This window comes from Protopterus annectens, chromosome 15.part0 (assembly GCF_019279795.1).
Source record: "Protopterus annectens isolate FY-2018-M chromosome 15.part0, PAN1.0, whole genome shotgun sequence".
Lineage (NCBI taxonomy): Eukaryota > Metazoa > Chordata > Ceratodontiformes > Protopteridae > Protopterus > Protopterus annectens.
The window spans coordinates 25,280,157-25,300,498 of NC_056749.1; the positions used below are offsets into that span (position 1 = coordinate 25,280,157).

The 20,342-nt window shown below is 42.9% G+C and overlaps 1 protein-coding gene across 1 annotated transcript in view; it reads left to right on the top strand.

Moving 5' to 3' along the window:
* Window positions 1-20,342, top strand: part of LOC122790010 (interleukin-12 receptor subunit beta-2-like) — a 1,182,445-nt gene that overhangs the window by 1,030,077 nt on the left and 132,026 nt on the right. The gene's annotated exons all lie outside the window — the stretch shown is intronic.

Below are 20,342 nucleotides of genomic sequence, written 5' to 3' on the forward strand. Positions count from 1 at the left end.
CTGCCTACAACAGGAGTTTCTTTGGTGGGCAGAGACATGTCACCAAAACAAGGGACTGTCATTCACTCAACCCCTGCCACCCAAACCCAAACTACAGACACATCAGACTATGCTTGGGGGGGGGTCACCTGGCAGGAAGATGCATTCAGGGCAAATGGAGCCCAAAACAAATGCATCTACATATCAACCAGAAAGAGATGCTAGCTGTTCAGAATGCCCTGACCGCCTTCAAGGACTTACTTCATCCAGGACAACTACTGATAATGACAGACAACACCATGGTTATGTGGTACATAAACAAGCAGGGGGGCACACATTCCTACCCCCTTTGCAGACTAGCCAGGGTGTTGTGGGACACAGCCTTGACTTAACAAATACATTTTCAAGCTCAATTCCTGCCAGGAAAGCAAAATACTCTGGCAGATGACCTAAGCAGAAATCTTGGATCCACATGAGTAGAAACTGGATCCACAAAACTTCAGCATGTTAACATAGGAATGGGGGAGCCCAGATATAGATCTATTTGCCTCTCCCCAAAATTATCAACTGGACAAATTCTGCACAAGGACTTATCACAGACAAGCATGGAAAGTGTATGCCCTATCCTTCAGTTGGAAAAACCTGTATGTATGCCCTATCCTTCAGTTGGAAAAACCTATCAGTCTATACCTTTCCCCCTCTGCCTCTGCTCTCCAAGGTTTTACTAAAGGACAGACAGGAAACACCAAAACTGATCCTAGTTGCTCCGGACTTGCCTCGCCAGCACTGGTACCCAATTTTAAAGAATATGTCTCAACTCCCTCCTTGGTACTTGCCTCAAATACCTCATCTACTGTCTCAGCAGAACAATCAAATCCTGCAAACTCAGCTCCAAACTCTAAACCTTGCGGCATGACGGATCATTTAATTATTCAAACAACGCCTCTCAGTAAATCTGTGATGGATGTCATTTTGGAAGTCAGAAGGCCTAGTACTAGAAAATCTTATGCTGATAAATGGAAGAGATTCTGTGCTTGGAACCAAGCACAAGGAACGGACACAGTAAAGCCCAATATCCCTCAGATTTTACATTATTTGACTGAGATGCTTGACAAGGGCCTATCTTTTTCTTCAATAAAAATCCATGCCTCTGCCATCTCGGCTCATTACAACATGAAGCCTCCCCTCTTTTCTCATCCTCTGCTTAAACAGTATCTTAGAGGGGCCAAAAATTTAAGGCCTCCCAGAAGATCACCAACTCCTGCATGGGACCTCAATTTTGTGCTGAAAAAACTCACCCTGCCTCCTTTTGAACCAGCAGCTACTGTGGATATAAAATTTTTATCTTGGAAAACAGCTTTCCTCTTGGCAATCACTTCAGCAAGATGGGTTTCAGAACTACAGGCTTGTATGGCTGTGGAGCCTTTTATTACATTTTACCCGGACAGGGTGTCCCTCAGGACCAATCCTTCTTTTATGCCTAAGGTGGTATGCAGTGTGGCTCTTAACCAAACAATTCACCTGCCAACATTTTACCCAAATCCACAGAACAAGGGGGAGCGGATTCTGCATTCATTGGACGTACACAGACAACTAAGATTCTACTTAAACAGGACGAAATCTCTAAGAAAGTCTGAGTAAATACTGGTGGCATTTGCTGCAGGATCAGAGGGGAAGGCTGTATCAAAGCAGACTATTTCTAAGTGGATAAGCCACTGCATTTGTTTCTGCTACTTACATCATGGTAAACCTGTGCCCAAGGGGATCAGGTCACATTCCACCAGGGCTGCCTCTACCTCGGCAGCTTTTCTCAGAGGAGTTCCCAACCAAAGACATTCTAGAATCTGCTATTTGGAGCTCTGTTCATACCTTCACAAAGCATTATTATTTGCCTCTCTTCTCCAAATCCAGGACAGGCTTTGCCACTGCAATTCTGTAGGGCCTTATAGCCACTCCTAATGCTATTTAATTCCATCCTCCCATCCATAGCTTTGGAATTTTGGGATTCTACCCAAATGTAATGACTGCAACAGTGAAACACGAAGAACATAGTACAGTTGTGTAAACTTACCATAAATGTAGATGTTCAAGTGTATTCACTGTTGCAGTCCGGGTTACCCAACCACCATCCCCCTTTTTCTATAACTTCTCTTTCCTTCACTATATTCTAAAGCCTTTGTGGTGTATTTGCTTTTAGATGAAGGTAAAGTTTATGTTGCTAAAAGTGCATTTACATATATATTGCTGTTTATATATATATATATATATATATATATATATATATATATATATATAATTTGCTCCCCATTTGGGGGTACCTGACATCTGGGGCAAGAAAATCTGAATAAAATGGTGTCGGCTGCATGTTTTATACCCCTGATGACCTGACCTCATGGAAGAAGAGACAGCAACTGATGCAGGTCCCAATACTTTGTTATTCAGGCTGACTGAGGGCAACCTGCCAGCAGATTACCCAAATTTAATGACTGCAACAGTGAATACACTCAAACTTCTACATTTATGGTAAGTGTACACAAGTGTACTGTCTGAAACCATGCTGAGTAGGTGACAGGATGTTGCTGTCTAGAAGATATTTTAGCATCTGGGTATGGATGCATTTTTCTAGGATTTTGGCCAGGGGGAAGAGTAAAGCAATGGATCTGTAGTCAGTGGAGGTCCCGCTTTTATGTATAGGTGTAACATAGGATATTTTCCCGATTTTGGGCACATAGTTTTCAACAATTGATCTGTTTATGAGAGTGAAGATTGGGATAGCAATAGCATCTGCTGTGAGTTTCAAGAAATAGCTGGGGAGTAGGTCAGCTGCTGTTGAGGTTTTAGTTTGGAGAGCATGCTTTTGATTGAAGTGGTGTAACCTGTTTTGAGGGTAAAGGTTGTATTAGTGTTATTTGTGTTGGGGGGATAGTGAGGAAGGAACTGCCCTGTGATAGTAAGGATATAATTGAGTTCACAAAGTGGGAGTTGAATTGTGTTTTGATGGGAACTTTAGTGTCAGGGGTGGTTGGTTGGTGACAAAGCACAAGTGTTTGAACAGTCAGCCATACTTGAACTGACAACTTCAGGACATTATTGCATTAATTTTTTCATAAAGAAGATAACAGACATTCTAGCTAAAGCTGGAGTCTTGATAGTCACAGAAAGCATCTCAAAAGCACAAAGAGCAAAAAAATGTAATTGTGAAACTCCAGCAGCAGCTTGGATGTGTCAGTTAAACCAGCTATGCAAACTGCAGCACAAAAAATGTAATTGTGAAACTCCAGCGGCAGCTTGGATGTGTCAATTCAACCAGCTACGCAAACTGCAGCACAAAAAATGTAATTGTGAAACTCCAGCAGCAGCTTGGATGTGTTAATTCAACCAGCTACGCAAACTGCAGCACAAAAAATGTAATTGTGAAACTCCAGCAGCAGCTTGGATGTGTCAATTCAACCAGCTATGCAAACTGCAGCACAAAAAAATGTAATTGTGAAACTCCAGCGGCAGCTTGGATGTGTCAATTCAACCAGCTATGAAAACTGCAGCACAAAAAATGTAATTGTGAAACTCCAGCGGCAGCTTGGATGTGTCAATTCAACCAGCTACGCAAACTGCAGCACAAAAAATGTAATTGTGAAACTCCAGCAGCAGCTTGGATGTGTTAATTCAACCAGCTACGCAAACTGCAGCACAAAAAATGTAATTGTGAAACTCCAGCAGCAGCTTGGATGTGTCAATTCAACCAGCTATGCAAACTGCAGCACATAAAATGTAATTGTGAAACTCCAGCAGCAGCTTGGATGTGTCAATTCAACCAGCTACGCAAACTGCAGCGCAACACAGGCAAAGCAAACAACAGAGAGGATTGTAAACGTGTAAGATATAGGAAATCATTCAAAACAAACACAACCAGCGTACCTGAAACTTGACAAACCATCTGATTGAAAGATGTCCTTGATTGTTGCCACCTTGGAGTTATAGACTCGCCCAGTTTAAATCTACATTAAGAACTTGTGGAGACAGAGTTCGAAGTAAAGCTTCGTCAGTGTTTATGCACTACAGCAGGCCAAAGAGCACAGTTCTTATCATTTGTTCTGTCAACCTGACCTTTGTAAATATGTAGTGCCACAGTATTTAATGGTGAAACACTATTAATTTCTGTTAAATAGGTTCATAGGTGAATACTGTGCTAGCTGCCCTTATTAGCCATTTTAAGCCTAGCCACTTTTTCCTTTTGGGGCTTGAATGAACCTGACCTGTTCCATTATCCATCATGTCATCGATAATTATATGTTACCCTGAGTGACAATAATTGGCATCATACTGTAGAGAATTTGAGGGGACTCTTGCATGCGATGATCTTTGTTTTACATGGATGGGGAGTCAGTTCCAGAGCAGTTGTATCCTGTTTGAAATGTAATCACCCTCCAAACCATTCTGTTGATGTTGCAAGACAGGTTTAGATCCTTAGACCTAGTATGTAAGATGCTGTTTGACTTGCTGATGTGCAGTGGATTTATCAATATTGGGTCAGAAGATGGCTTGTTATATGCCAGGCACTGCTCACCCCTTAGCAGTCTGTAGGATACGGAGTATAGTAACAGGGCTTTGACTCAGTCCATGTAGGACATATTGTTTAAGCCTTATATACTTTTAGTAAGCTATCTGTGTGGGTGCTTAGTTGTGTGTTCATCATTGTTTTTCATTTCTAATGTTTAGTTTCCTCAGGTTTGTCAACATGTCAGTGGTAGGAAAATCATCCACAGCCAATGGCATGTAGTACATTTGTAGAGTTACAAAGGTTCTTAACTTATGTTTAAAGCCATGAATATTCCATTTACTACCTTTCCAATTGAAACTACACTCGAGTACCATATTTCCTTAGGCCCTTAACATTATTTCAGAGAATGGGTTTGTAACTTATTAGAGATCATTTCATAGAAAGTCTTAAAAAAATATATATGTACTAGTCAGTCAAATAGCTGCCAGCTGTGGCTCAGATGCTAACATTTGCCAGTGCTTTAAACCAATTTGCTTCATATTTTAAGAAAACATACTAAAAGTAGATGTCCTTCTATTCACTGTTGCAGTTTTCTTTACATGTGGGTAGTATTCCGCCCATCGATCCAACGTTCGGCCTGTTTAAAAAAGCTTATAGCCACTGCCAGTACATGGGACGTTGCATGTGGGTACTGACAATGTCAAATATAAAAGGGACATCCACATGTACCATCCTCAGAATGTTTTTGCCACCATTCAGAAAGGTTGATTCTTACATGTTTTCTGAGGCCGGATTCCTTTGCTCCGCTTCCCGATTCAGATAAGTACCCCAGTGGGGATTTACTTATTTGTCTATTGCCATTTGATATTGTTTCATGTCATCCAGGAAGGGCAAATGTTGGTGTGGAAGGCAAATTCCTCAAAAGGATAGTCACAATCTTTGTCTGTTTTGTTTGGGGCCTAGTTATGATCACTGCTCCTGTTCTATTTGCTAGGCCTTTGTGCCAAAGACTTTGTATAGCCGTCTTTTGGCCTTAAATCTTTACCTTGAAAATTAGAGACTCAAACGTCTGGCTAGGGATGAGATGGAAGGTTCTGGAGGTTCTTCGGGTGGGCCGAGGAAGGTTATCAAGCTAAGACCTGAAACCTCTTCTCCTGTGCCTGCCTCCTCCGACGATCCCCCTTGAGGTCGTTGAAGACCCGGTGGTACTCTCAGGGGTTGGGTCCACTTCTTCGGTGGGTACCTTGGAGGAAGCCATCAAGACTGGATCCTAGCACATCAAAGGCTATTCAGATGTCCAGTTTGGATGATTTGGGGAAACTGCAGTTTGTTTTACTTGAGGACCAAGGGTCGTTTCTTCCCCTTTACCTAGGGATATATTGGCCATTGGACCTATATCCAATGTCTGTCCTCCAGTGGAGAAGCCAGTTAAAAAGCAACAAAAAAGCATCCTAATGTCCCTTCTTCTCAGTCAGATTTGTATGCATTTTCACAGGGGCTTATTAGGGCCCTGATGGCACTGAGGCCTTCAACTTCTTCTTCTTCCCTCTCTATTCCAGCAATCACAGCTTCTGCTCTGCAACCTCCTGGGTCTCAGGTTCTATCGTCTGGGCAGGTTTTGGAATTCCATGTCCCTGAAACTGATCCTGAAAATTCCTCTTCTTATGAAGACTCCCTGGCATATTCCACCATGATTCCTTCCTCTCTGGAATATGCCTCTCGTGAAGAGGAGTCAGTTGGGGGGATTCCCCTATTGAAGAACTTTCTTTTGGGGAAACTATTAATAAGACGAGGGAATTTTTTTAAATGGGATTCCACCAAAATTTCAGAAGCACAAAAACATTACTATGAGTTTCTTGAAGTGGAAGCCACTGCACCCTCTGCAGTCCTGCCTGTTCTTCCTGCTTTCTTAGCTGCTTTTTCTTCCACTTCTAAAAATCCTGATTCCCAAGCCCCTGCTCCTAAGAGACCTGACAGATTTTATAAGGTCCCTGATGACTGCAAGTTTATTTGTAAATGCCCTTCTGCTGACCCAGCCATGGTATCTATTGCCTCTGACAAAACTTCCAGCTTGTCTCCTTCTTCGAAGCTGCTTCCCTCTGATAAGGAGAGCAGGATTTTGGAAAGGTTGAGTAAGAAGGTATACACTTCCTGCACCTTAGCAGTTAGGGCTATTAATTACCAGACACACATGTCTAGGTACTTCCTGGGATTGCTTTCTCAGGCTTTGTCCAAATTACCTGACTCAGAGGTTAAGTTTCAGGTTCTCAGTCTCCTGTCCGCATCTCCTCAGATAGCTAGGCATTCTATTAGGTGCAGTTATGATGCAGTGATGGCTTCTGCCAAGGCTGCGGCCTCTACATCTGTTCTTGACCGACTTTCATGGTTAAGGCTGCAGGCACTACCTGAAGACATAAAGGCTAAACTGCTTGATGCTCCTTTTGAGATAATTCTGCCCTTTTTGGTTCTGCTGCTGCTGCAGAACTTTTCAAATCTTTGCAAGAAAAAGTAAAGGAGCTCCAAGACTTAAAACACTTGCTTGCTTCCCTAGTTCCTAAATTCCAGACAAGACTTCTTTTGTCAGAAGACCTGATCACTCTTCTTCTTCTTCTTCTGCTTCTCCTGCATCGATGTCTAAATCCTCTAGGAGACCTCCGCCATCAAAATCTACTGCTCCTGCTACTCCTTGTCAGCAGCCCTTTCAGGCTAGACCAGGATCTCTGTGACAACCAAGCCCTTCTTCCAAGTCATACGCCTCTATCCCTTCGTCTCTCTCTTTCTCTCTCTCTCCCCCCCTTTCAGCCTGGATGGAGATCACTCAGGACTCCTGGGTCCTTTCCATCATCCAAAAAGGTTACTTTATGACTTGGGAGACTCTTCTACCAATCCCAGGAATCCCTCAACCCCCTTCCTGCCAACTTCCATCTGTTTAATCAGTTACTAGCTCAACTCTTTCACCAAGGCACCATCCATATTGTTTCTACAGAACAAAAAGCAAAGGGTTTTTACTCCAGGATGTTTCTTATCCTAAGAAAGGATGATCCTTGGAAGCCTATTCTGGATCTCTCCCATTTAAATACTGTCTTGAAAGTGCCTTCTTTTTCAGATGCTGTCTCTGCAAACTCTTTTCCCTCTGATTCCTCCACACGCCTTCCTGGCATCTCTAGATCTCAAGGTTGCTTACCTATACATCCCTATTCACCCTCAGTACAAGAAATTCTTAAGTTTCTCAGTGGGTTCCTTGCACTTTCAATTTTCTGTCTTATCTTTTGGCCTTTCCACTGCTCCAAAGGTTTGCACCAAGTGCTTAGCTCCAGCCATTGCCTTCCTAAAGGTTTGAGGGATTCAGGTTTACCCCTACTTAGAATCTCCAAAGTCCATGGCCAGGTACCCAAATCTCCAAAAAATGTGGTTAGAAGCAATAGATTAAGAACAGCACGTTTATTGGTACGTAATCTGAATCACACCAAACAGCAGCAAACAATAAACCAAGTGCTTTCGCTCGGTTATTACCGAGCTTCTTCAAGGTTAAAAATCTGCTGTGTAGTCAGCCATGTTAAATACTAAATGCAACATCACATGACATACCCCCCCCCATGTGAATCATCCCTAATCAGTTTTTTTAAAAATACAGTGTATATAAACTTTCCTAAATATTAAATGTATGTTCCAATCCAAAAATCAAACTCAACTTTAAGTCCAATAATGCCAAAAATGGAAATATATAATATATTACAACACATGTAAAAACACATAAAATAAATTAAATAGTGATGAAGTTAGTAAACATAACAATAATGAATGTTAAACTAAACCATGAAAGTAAATAAATGTAACTTCTTCATTACCAATGCAGCAAATGGTAACCAAACTAAGGCATTCAGCTGAACTGCGGGTACATCCAATACTAGTATGCTGAATGGGGAAATTTAAGCAGGCTACAAGAACCCCTATTATAATCGTGCCCTTCTTAATTTGAGCACACTGCTTATATTCAAGGCGTCATTCATGCCCGGTGGTCTAGTTGCGTCCAGTCTAAGCTGCCAAAACAGTTCCCGATATTCCAACCTAGCTTCCCAGTTCCCTCCCCGTGGGTCGGGTGTCACTTGTTCTAGAATTGTAAACTTAATTTGCATGTTTTCACATAGTTGTGAATGCTTAAAAAAGGCATTGGTCACTTTACCCTTACTAATATCATATTGATGTTCATAGACTCTTTTTCTAAAATGCCTTTCTGTCTTGCCTACATAAAAACTGTGACAATGTAGGCAGATTCCCAAGTATACCACTCCTTTGGTGGCACAATTAAAGTATTGTTTAAACTTGTATCTAAAATTTCTGAAAGGAATATAAATAACATCTTTATTCAACATGAAGGCGCATTGGTTACATGAACCACATCTATGGGTACCCTTCTTCATGCTGGTGGACTCATTCTTAACAGCCTTATTTTTCTCAAGAAATTCTTTCAAATTCGTTCCTCTTTTTCTAACGAAACCTGGCACTGAAGGGATAAGATGTTTTATATCTTCATTCACTGAAATAATGGGTCAGTACTTTAAAATGACCTGTTCTATTACCTGAGAGTCTGAAGAATATGTATATGCAAAACTATTCTTAAATTTGGAGGTGTTGCTGTCTATCACCAACTCTGTACTGGCTGTCCCGGTACCTAATAGAGGGTGATACCTAGATTCCCTGTTATCAGTAACTTCCTGGGCCAATCCATCAATCAAGTTGACTGGGTATCCTTTTTCTATAAATAAGCCACGGAGTGTGTTGGCTTCCTCCAAAAAATATTCAAAGGTGCTACACATTCTCGAGGCTCTAATCATTTGGCCCTTAACTATCCCTTTTTTCTGGTAAAAAGGGTGCCCGCTACAAAAATGAAGGTACGCGTTAGAGAAGGTAGTCTTTCTAAAAAGTTTGGAGTGAAAACAGCTGTTTGCGTAGTCCTTAATTAATGTTACATCCAAATAATGTAAAACGTCTTGGTCAATGTTGTAAGTGAATCTAAGAAAATCAGTACATCCATTGATGTGTTCCAAAAACCCATTCAGGTCATTAATAGAACCATTCCATAATAGGCAAATATCGTCGAAATATCTGGTATAATGTGGAATGAACTTTTTCCATGGTGTATTGAACACAAATTGCTGCTCCCAATGGTAGAGTACACAATTGGCGTAAAGCAAAGCACAGCATGCTCCCATCGCCACACCTTTCTTTTGGCGAAAAAAACTCTCCATTAAAGTAAATAAAATTGTTCATCAAAACTGTATCCATTAAGTCCACCACTAAATTAATGACATTACTAGCCAACGTGCCGTCAAGCGTAAGGGTTTGCCTGAACCATTCAAGTCCTACTATGTGAGGGATACTTGGAAATAAGTCTATAATATCAATGGTTACCATGTATAGCTCTGGACTAAACATCTGTCGGTTAATAACTTTTAAGAAATGCCAGGAGTCTTTGCAAATATGTGCAATTGGTGTTAAGACTCTTTTGGCTATATGATCTATAAATTTTGCTAAGGGCTCCGTAATACTGCCTGCCCCAGAAACAATGGGCCTGAATCTTAGAGGGGCTAGGCCTTTATGTGTTTTCGGAATACCAAATATTATTGGTACCCTTGGCTTCATAACATGAAAATAAATAGTTATATAGCTGCTCATTAATAGTGCCTTGCAAGAGGTGGTCGTATAAATAATAACTAATTTTGGCATAAGCTAAATTAATTTCATTAAGGGACACCAGTTCATATTGTTCAACATGCTGCAACATTCCCTGTAGGATGAAATCATAATCTAAATGGTACATTAGCACCACACCCCCTCCTTTGTCAGGTTTCATAACCCGGCATTTTTCCTGCTTTAAGTTCTCAATCAACTGGAATTATTCGTTACTGAGGTTCAACGGGCACTTATTTTTCTTGTTTTTACCAGCTGTTCTAATTTCTATCTCTACCATTTCCTCAAATATCTTAAGAGATGGATGTGGGGGGGGGTTAAAGGTGCTAGTTCTAGTGAGATCTAAGTGGGTACTGGGTTGACCCTTAAAAAATATTGAAAGGTTTAGCTGCCTAATGAATAATTTAAAATCTATCAATGTGTTAGTGGTGTCAAAGGGACTAGATGGGACGAAGGTAAAACCTTTTGGAAATAAAGTAAAATGCTCATCTGTGAGCAAGCAATCAGTGAAGTTGAAAATTGTAAAATTATCTTTTCTGAAAATAATTTTCTTGGTAGGGGCCTCATCCATTGTTAATGATAAAACATTAACCAGCGGTTCTATTTCTGTATACGATTCCACCCTTGTTTCTGGTGTCCCATCCCCCTCACTCCCCTGTTGGGAGGGTGCTGAAAATCCTGGTAGGACTGTTTCCTGCCCCTCTCAGCAATTCTTTCACTCCTCCTGGGTAGTTCATTGTCAACCCTAACACCCTTATTGTTACATTCCACCATGTTATCCCCTTCCACAAACACAGTGTCATAGTTGTTTCTCCAACCACCATTTCTATAAGTAGGGTAGGCTAAGCCTTCCTGGTATTCGTGCATGTCCCTGTCGTATACAGAAATAGAACCGCTGGTTAATGTTTTATCATTAACAATGGATGAGGCCCCTACTAAGAAAATTATTTTCAGAAAAGATAATTTTACAATTTTCAACTGAGACTCAGAGACTTCCTTTTATTACCTCAACACAGGCCTCTAGCTATTCCACCTGTGTTAGACATTGTAGATGATGTGTTCTCAGAGTCTAGTCTGACGCCTGACTCCTTACTGCCACCTCCTGTTAAGCCGGACAGTACTACAGGGTCTCTGACTCTCATAAATTCCTTTTCAAAAACCCTACTGCAGACCCAGAAACTATTTCTCAGGGTCCCAAATGGGTGAAGGCTTCCACTGCAAAAAACCCTACCCACTCTGACAGGGATTCTAGGGCACTGGATAGATGGGGTAAAAAGATTTACACATCTGCTACCTTAGCTATAAGGGCCTTAAATGGCCAGTTTCATATACTCAAATATCAGCAATATATCATGACACTGCTTAAACAGAAAATGATGGTAAATTCTGATTGTGCAGAAAACAAAGAAATGCAGGATTTATTGCATGCAGATGAAGAAGTTGGAAAGCATACTTTGCAATGTGGTTTTGATTCTCTGGAGGCCTCCTGCAGGGCCACTGTTACGGGTTCTGTCATTAGGAGGCATGTTTGGTTAAAGGAACAAAATCTGCCTGATCATGTTAAATCAAAATTATTAGATGCTCCATTACAACATGATACCTTGTTTGGTGTTAAGGCAGAAGAGGTGTTAAAGAAGATGGAGGACAAAGCTAAATCTACACAAACGGTCAAGGATTTCTTCCAGGTACAGCCACCTAGATTTAACAGACACTGGCCTACAAAGAATTGGTCCTTTCCTGTTTCAGACAGACCTCAAAAGGGCAGATCCAGACACCCAAGAGGCAGATCACAGCCACAAGGATTCTACAGGTCTAAGCAATGGGGGGCTTCTACCTCCAAAGGTGGAGAAGACAAATCACAACCTTACAGGAAACACTCCCAATGACTTCCCCCTGCCTGCACCAAGTACTTATCTTCTGGCAGTACCCTTAGGGGGAAAACTAGCACTTTTTTCTCAAAATTGGCACATTATAACTCAGGACAAATGGGTTCTAGACATAGTGTCGCAAGGCTACAAGTTTCACTTCCACACCCTGCCAAGGGCAAACGGTTGGCCATACCTGCCAAAAAGTCAATGGACAGAGGCTCAAAAACAAGCTGCAGCTCTCATGGACATGAGAGCTATTCAACAAGTGCCACAGCAAGAGCAGGGACAAGGATTTTACTCAGGACTGTTCTTGGTACCCAGAAAGGACAAAGCATGGAGACCAATACTGGACCTATCTATTCTAAACACTTTCCTGGATATACCAAAATTCAAGATGTTGACCTTACAGCAGCTTCTGCCCGTGCTGGGCAGCAAGGCTTGGCTCGTGACTATAGACCTAAAGGAGGCATACCTGCATGGTCCCAATTAGATAATCATGCAGAAGATACCTCGGGTTCAAGGCTCGCTCAAAGCATTACCAATTCTCTGCACTGCCCTTTGGCTTATCTACTTTGCCCAGGGTCTTCAAAAAGTGCCTGGCACCAGTAATTGCTTACTGCAGACAAAGAGGAATACAAATATATCCTTACTTGGGCAACTGCTTCATACAAGCAGAGAACAAGGACATTCTACTACAGTATCTGATGTTTGTGAAAAGACTTTTAACATGCCTAGGGTAGACAGTCAACAAAAAGAAATCAAAACTAGTACCCTCTCAAGTGATAATATTCCTGGGTGCAAGCTTAAATACAACTGCCCAGATGGCTTATCTCACTCCAGACAAACAAAGGCAACTGACTAGCTATTTCAAGGAAATGGCAACAAAGGTCCAGTTATCTGCAAGAAAAATTCTGCAGGCTTTGGTCTTTATGGCATCCTGCATCTTACTAATTCCATATGCAAGACTGCATATGAGGAAAATTCAATGGTACCTAAAAAGTGTTTGGACACAGCATTGCCACAGCCTGGAAACAATGATTACTCTCATTCCCTGCCTGCAACAGGAGTTTTGATGGTGGGCAAAGGCTTGTCACCAAAACAAGGGACAGCCATTCTCACTACCCCCAGCCAGGCAGAACCTAACAATGGATGCATTGGATTATGCCTGGGGGGCACACATGGCAGAAAGAGGCATTCAGGGCACCTGGTCCACAAATCAAAAGCATCTACATATCAATCAAAAAGAGATGCTAGCTGTTCAAAATGCCCTGACAGCCTTCAAGGACATACTTCATCCGGGACAACTTCTGATAAAGGCGGACAACACCATGGTCATGTGGTATATAAACAAGCAGGGGAGCACACATTCTTACCCCTTTTGCAGACTAGCCATGACCTTGTGGGACACAGCTTTGACTTACCAAGTACATCTGCAGGCGCAATTCCTGCCAGGAAAGGAAAATACTCTGGCAGAGGAACTAAGCAGAAACCTCATGGATCCCCACGTGTGACACCTGGACCCACACGTCTTCAGCATGATAACAAAGAAATGAGGACGCCCGGACATAGATCTATTTGCCTCCCCTCACAACAATCAGCTAAAAAGATTCTGCACAAGGACTTATCACAGACAAGCATGTAAGTGGACGCCTTATCCTTCAACTGGACAAACCTATCAGTATATGCCTTTCCTCCACTGCCTCTCCTTCCCAAGGTACTCTTAAAGGTCAGACTGGAGAAACCAAAAATGATTCTAATTGCCCCAGACTGGCCACACCAGTACTAGTATCCGAGCTTAAGGAACTTGTCCCACTGCCCAGCCTGGACCTTACCTCAAATACCTCAGCAAAACAATCAGATTTTGCACAGCCAACTCAGGACACTAAACCTGGCAGCATGGCGGATAATGTAGCCATACAAACCACACCTCTCAGTAAAGCTGTGATGGATGTCATTTTAGAAGCCAGAAGGCCTAGTACTAGAAAATCCTATGCTGGGAAATGGAAGAGATTTTGTGATTGGAACCAAGCTCAAGGAACTGATACAGCTATCCCAAATATTCCTCAGATTTTGCAATACTTAACTGAGATGCTGGACAAAGGCCTATCCTTTTCCATGCCTCTGCCATTTTGACTCATTACAATGCAGAGCCACCACTTTTTTCTCATCCTTTATTAAGGCAGTACCTCAGAGGAGCCAAAAACTTAAGACCTCCAAGGAGAACACCAGTACCTGCATGGGACCTCAATTATGTCTTGGAAAAACTCACCTTACCTCCTTTTGAGCCAGCTGCTACTGCGGATATAAAGTTCTTATCTTGGAAAACAGCTCTGCTCCTAGCAATAACTTTTGCAATGAGTTTCAGAGCTACAGGCTCTCATGGCTGTGGAACCCTTTATCTTTTTTTACCCAGACAAGGTCTCTCTGTGCCTAAGGTGGTATCCAGTGTAGCCCTTAACCAAACTATTAATTTGCCAACTTTTTATCCAAATCCGCAGAACAAGGGGGAGAAAATTCTGCATTCATTGGACGTACACAGACAACTTAGATTCTACTTGGGCAAACTAAAGTTTTCAGAAAAACAGAACAATTACTAGTGGCATATGCTGCACCATTACAAGGAAAGGCTATCTCCAAGCAGATTATTTGAAAGTGGATAGGTCACTGCATTTGTTTCTGCTACCCACAGCATGGCAAACCAGTGCCTAAGGGCATTAGGCCACATTCAACCAGAGCTGCAGCCACTTCTGCAGCCTTTCTCAGGGGAGTGTCAACCAAAGACATTTTAGAGGCTGCTACTTGGAGTTCAGTGTATATCTTTACAAAACATTACAATCTGCCTCTTTACTCTAAATCCAGGGCAGGCTTTGTCACTGCAGTTCTGCAGGGCCTCATAGCTGCTCCTAATGCTGTTTAGCTCCAGCCCCCCAACCACAGCTTTGGGACTCAACCCAAATGTAATGACTGCAACAGTGAAACACGAAGAACATAGTACAGTTGTGTACACTTAACCATAAATGTAGATGTTACAGTGTATTCACTGTTGCAGTCCAGGTTACCCACCTGCCACCCCCCTTATTTTTGGTGGATCTTATCTTTACTTCTCTAATATACACAACCTAGGTGGTGTATTTGCTTATAGATGAAGGTAAAAGCTTATTTTGGTGCATGTATGTTTTATTTACATATTTTTTTACCTACCAATTTTGGGGGCACCTGACATCTGGGGCAAGAAAAACTGAAGAAAATGGCGTCGGCTGCATCTTTCATACCCCTGATGACCTGACGTCAGGGAAGAGGCGACAGCAACTGACGCAGGACCCAAGACTTTGGAATTCAGGACGACTGAGGGCAACCTGCCAGCAGGATAACCCAAATGTAATGACTGCAATAATGAATACACTCGAACATCTACATTTATGGTAAGAGTACACAACTGTACTTTTCTGCTCTCACCACATAGCTTGTGTTTCTGCTCTCACCACATAGCTTGTGTTTCTGCTCTGAACATAGCTTGTGTTTCTGCTCTCACCACATAGCTTGTGTTTCTGCTCTGAACACACAGCTTGTGTTTCTGCTCTGACCACATAGCTTGTGTTTCTGCTCTGACCACATAGCTTGTGTTTTTGCTCTCACCACATAGCTTGTGTTTCTGCTCTGAACACATAGCTTGTGTTTCTGCTCTGACCACCACATAGTTTGTGTTTCTGGTCTGAACACACAGCTTGTGTTTCTGCTCTCACCACATAGCTTGTGCTTCTGCTCTGAACACATAGCTTGTGTTTCTGCTCTGAACACATAGCTTGTGTTTCTGCTGTGACCACCACATAGTTTGTGTTTCTGCTCTGAACACACAGCTTGTGTTTCTGCTCTCACCACATAGCTTGTGCTTCTGTTCTGAACACATAGCTTGTGTTTCTGCTCTGACCACATAACTTGGGTTTCTGCTCTGAACACATAGCTTGTGTTTCTGCTCTGAACACACAGCTTGTGTTTCTGTTCTCACCACATAGCTTGTGTTTCTGCTCTCATCACATAGCTTGTGTTTCTGCTCCCACCACATAGCTTGTGTTTCTGCTCTGAACACATAGCTTGTGTTTCTGCTCCCACCACGTAGCTTGTGTTTCTGCTCTGACCACATAGCTTGTGTTTCTGCTCTGAACACATAGCTTGTGTTTCTGCTCTCACCACATAGCTTGTGTTTCTGCTCTGACCACATAGCTTGTGTTTCTGCTCTCACCACATAGCTTGTGTTTCTGCTCCCACCACATAGCTTGTGTTTCTGCTCCCTCCACATAGCTTGTGTTTCTGCTCTCACCACATAGCTTGTGTTTCTGCTCTCACCACGTAGCTCGTGTTTCTGCTCTCACCACATAGCTTGTGTTTCTGCTCTCACCACACAGCTTGTGTTTCTGCTCTGAACACATAGCTTGTGTTTCTGCTCTCACCACACAGCTTGAGTTTCTGCTCTGAACACATAGCTTGTGTTTCTGTTCTCACCACATAGCTTGTGTTTCTGCTCTCACCACACAGCTTGTGTTTCTGCTCTGAACACATAGCTTGTGTTTCTGCTCTCACCACATAGCTTGTGTTTCTGCTCTCACCACATAGCTTGTGTTTCTGTTCTCACCACATAGCTTGTGTTTCTGCTCTGAACACATAGCTTGTGTTTCTGCTCTCACCACATAGCTTGTGTTTCTGCTCTCACCACATAGCTTGTGTTTCTGCTCTCACCACATAGCGTGTGTTTCTGCTCCCACCACATAGCTTGTGTTTCTGCTCTCACCACATAGCGTGTGTTTCTGCTCCCACCACATAGCTTGTGTTTCTGCTCTGAACACATAGCTTGTGTTTCTGCTCTCACCACATAGCTTGTGTTTCTGCTCTGAACACATAGCTTGTGTTTCTGCTCTCACCACATAGCTTGTGTTTCTGCTCTCACCACACAGCTTGTGTTTCTGCTCTGAACACATAGCTTGTGTTTCTGCTCTCACCACATAGCTTGTGTTTCTGCTCTCACCACATAGCTTGTGTTTCTGTTCTCACCACATAGCTTGTGTTTCTGCTCTCACCACATAGCTTGTGTTTCTGCTCTCACCATATAGCTTGTGTTTCTGCTCTCACCACATAGCGTGTGTTTCTGCTCCCACCACATAGCTTGTGTTTCTGCTCTGAACACATAGCTTGTGTTTCTGCTCTCACCATATAGCTTGTGTTTCTGCTCTGAACACACAGCTTGTGTTTCTGCTCCCACCACATAGCTTGTGTTTCTGCTCTCACCACATAGCTTGTGTTTCTGCTCTCACCACGTAGCTCGTGTTTCTGCTCTCACCACATAGCTTGTGTTTCTGCTCTCACCACACAGCTTGTATTTCTGCTCTGAACACATAGCTTGTGTTTCTGCTCTCACCACACAGCTTGTGTTTCTGCTCTGAACACATAGCTTGTGTTTCTGCTCCCACCACATAGCTTGTGTTTCTGCTCTCACCACATAGCTTGTGTTTCTGCTCTCACCACGTAGCTCGTGTTTCTGCTCTCACCACATAGCTTGTGTTTCTGCTCTCACCACACAGCTTGTATTTCTGCTCTGAACACATAGCTTGTGTTTCTGCTCTCACCACACAGCTTGTGTTTCTGCTCTGAACACATAGCTTGTGTTTCTGCTCTCACCACACAGCTTGTGTTTCTGCTCTGAACACATAGCTTGTGTTTCTGCTCTCACCACATAGCTTGTGTTTCTGCTCTCACCATATAGCTTGTGTTTCTATTCTCACCACATAGCTTGTGTTTCTGCTCTGAACACATAGCTTGTGTTTCTGCTCTCACCACATAGCTTGTGTTTCTGCTCTCACCACATAGCTTGTGTTTCTGCTCTCACCACATAGCGTGTGTTTCTGCTCCCACCACATAGCTTGTGTTTCTTCTCTGAACACATAGCTTGTGTTTCTGCTCTCACCACATAGCTTGTGTTTCTGCTCTGAAGACATAGCTTGTGCTTCTGCTCTCACCACATAGCTTGTGTTTCTGATCTCACCACACAGCTTGTGTTTCTGCTCTGAACATATAGCTTGTGTTTCTGCTCTCACCACATAGCTTGTGTTTCTGCTCTCACCACATAGCTTGTGTTTCTGCTCTGAACACATAGCTTGTGTTTCTGCTCTCACCACATAGCTTGTGTTTCTGCTCTCACCACATAGCATGTGTTTCTGCTCTCACCACATAGCGTGTGTTTCTGCTCCCACCACATAGCTTGTGTTTCTGCTCTCACCACATAGCTTGTATTTCTGCTCTCACCACATAGCTTGTGTTTCTGCTCTGAACACATAGCTTGTGTTTCTGCTCTCACCACACAGCTTGTGTTTCTGCTCTCACCACATAGCGTGTGTTTCTGCTCCCACCACACAGCTTGTGTTTCTGCTCTGAACACATAGCTTGTGTTTCTGCTCTCACCACATAGCTTGTGTTTCTGCTCTGAACACACAGCTTGTGTTTCTGCTCTCACCACACAGCTTGTGTTTCTGCTCTCACCACATAACTTGTGTTTCTGCTCTCACCACATTGCTTGTGTTTCTGCTCCCACCATATAGCTTGTGTTTCTGCTCTCACCACATAGCTTGTGTTTCTGCTCTCACCACATAGCTTGTGTTTCTGCTCTGAACACATAGCTTGTGTTTCTGCTCTCACCACATAGCTTGTGTTTCTGCTCTCACCACACAGCTTGTGTTTCTGCTCTGAACACATATCTTGTGTTTCTGCTCTCACCACATAGCTTGTGTTTCTGCTCTCACCACATAACTTGTGTTTCTGTTCTCACCACATAGCTTGTGTTTCTGCTCTGAACACATAGCTTGTGTTTCTGCTCTCACCACATAGCTTGTGTTTCTGCTCTCACCACATAGCTTGTGTTTCTGCTCTCACCACATAGCGTGTGTTTCTGCTCCCACCACATAGCTTGTGTTTCTGCTCTGAACACATAGCTTGTGTTTCTGCTCTCACCACATAGCTTGTGTTTCTGCTCTGAACACATAGCTTGTGTTTCTGCTCTCACCACACAGCTTGTGTTTCTGCTCTCACCACATAGCGTGTGTTTCTGCTCCCACCACACAGCTTGTGTTTCTGCTCTGAACACATAGCTTGTGTTTCTGCTCTCACCACATTGCTTGTGTTTCTGCTCCCACCATATAGCTTGTGTTTCTGCTCTCACCACATAGCTTGTGTTTCTGCTCTCACCACATAGCTTGTGTTTCTGCTCTCACCACACAGCTTGTGTTTCTGCTCTGAACACATAGCTTGTGTTTCTGCTCTCACCACATAGCTTGTGTTTCTGCTCTCACCATATAGCTTGTGTTTCTGTTCTCACCACATAGCTTGTGTTTCTGCTCTGAACACATAGCTTGTGTTTCTGCTCTCACCACATAGCTTGTGTTTCTGCTCTCACCACATAGCTTGTGTTTCTGCTCTCACCACATAGCGTGTGTTTCTGCTCCCACCACATAGCTTGTGTTTCTTCTCTGAACACATAGCTTGTGTTTCTGCTCTCACCACATAGCTTGTGTTTCTGCTCTGAAGACATAGCTTGTGTTTCTGCTCTCACCACATAGCTTGTGTTTCTGATCTCACCACACAGCTTGTGTTTCTGCTCTGAACATATAGCTTGTGTTTCTGCTCTCACCACATAGCTTGTGTTTCTGCTCTCACCACATAGCTTGTGTTTCTGCTCTGAACACATAGCTTGTGTTTCTGCTCTCACCACATAGCTTGTGTTTCTGCTCTCACCACATAGCGTGTGTTTCTGCTCTCACCACATAGCGTGTGTTTCTGCTCCCACCACATAGCTTGTGTTTCTGCTCTCACCACATAGCTTGTATTTCTGCTCTCACCACATAGCTTGTGTTTCTGCTCTGAACACATAGCTTGTGTTTCTGCTCTCACCACACAGCTTGTGTTTCTGCTCTCACCACATAGCGTGTGTTTCTGCTCCCACCACACAGCTTGTGTTTCTGCTCTGAACACATAGCTTGTGTTTCTGCTCTCACCACATAGCTTGTGTTTCTGCTCTGAACACACAGCTTGTGTTTCTGCTCTCACCACACAGCTTGTGTTTCTGCTCTCACCACATAACTTGTGTTTCTGCTCTCACCACATTGCTTGTGTTTCTGCTCCCACCATATAGCTTGTGTTTCTGCTCTCACCACATAGCTTGTGTTTCTGCTCTCACCACATAGCTTGTGTTTCTGCTCTGAACACATAGCTTGTGTTTCTGCTCTCACCACATAGCTTGTGTTTCTGCTCTCACCACACAGCTT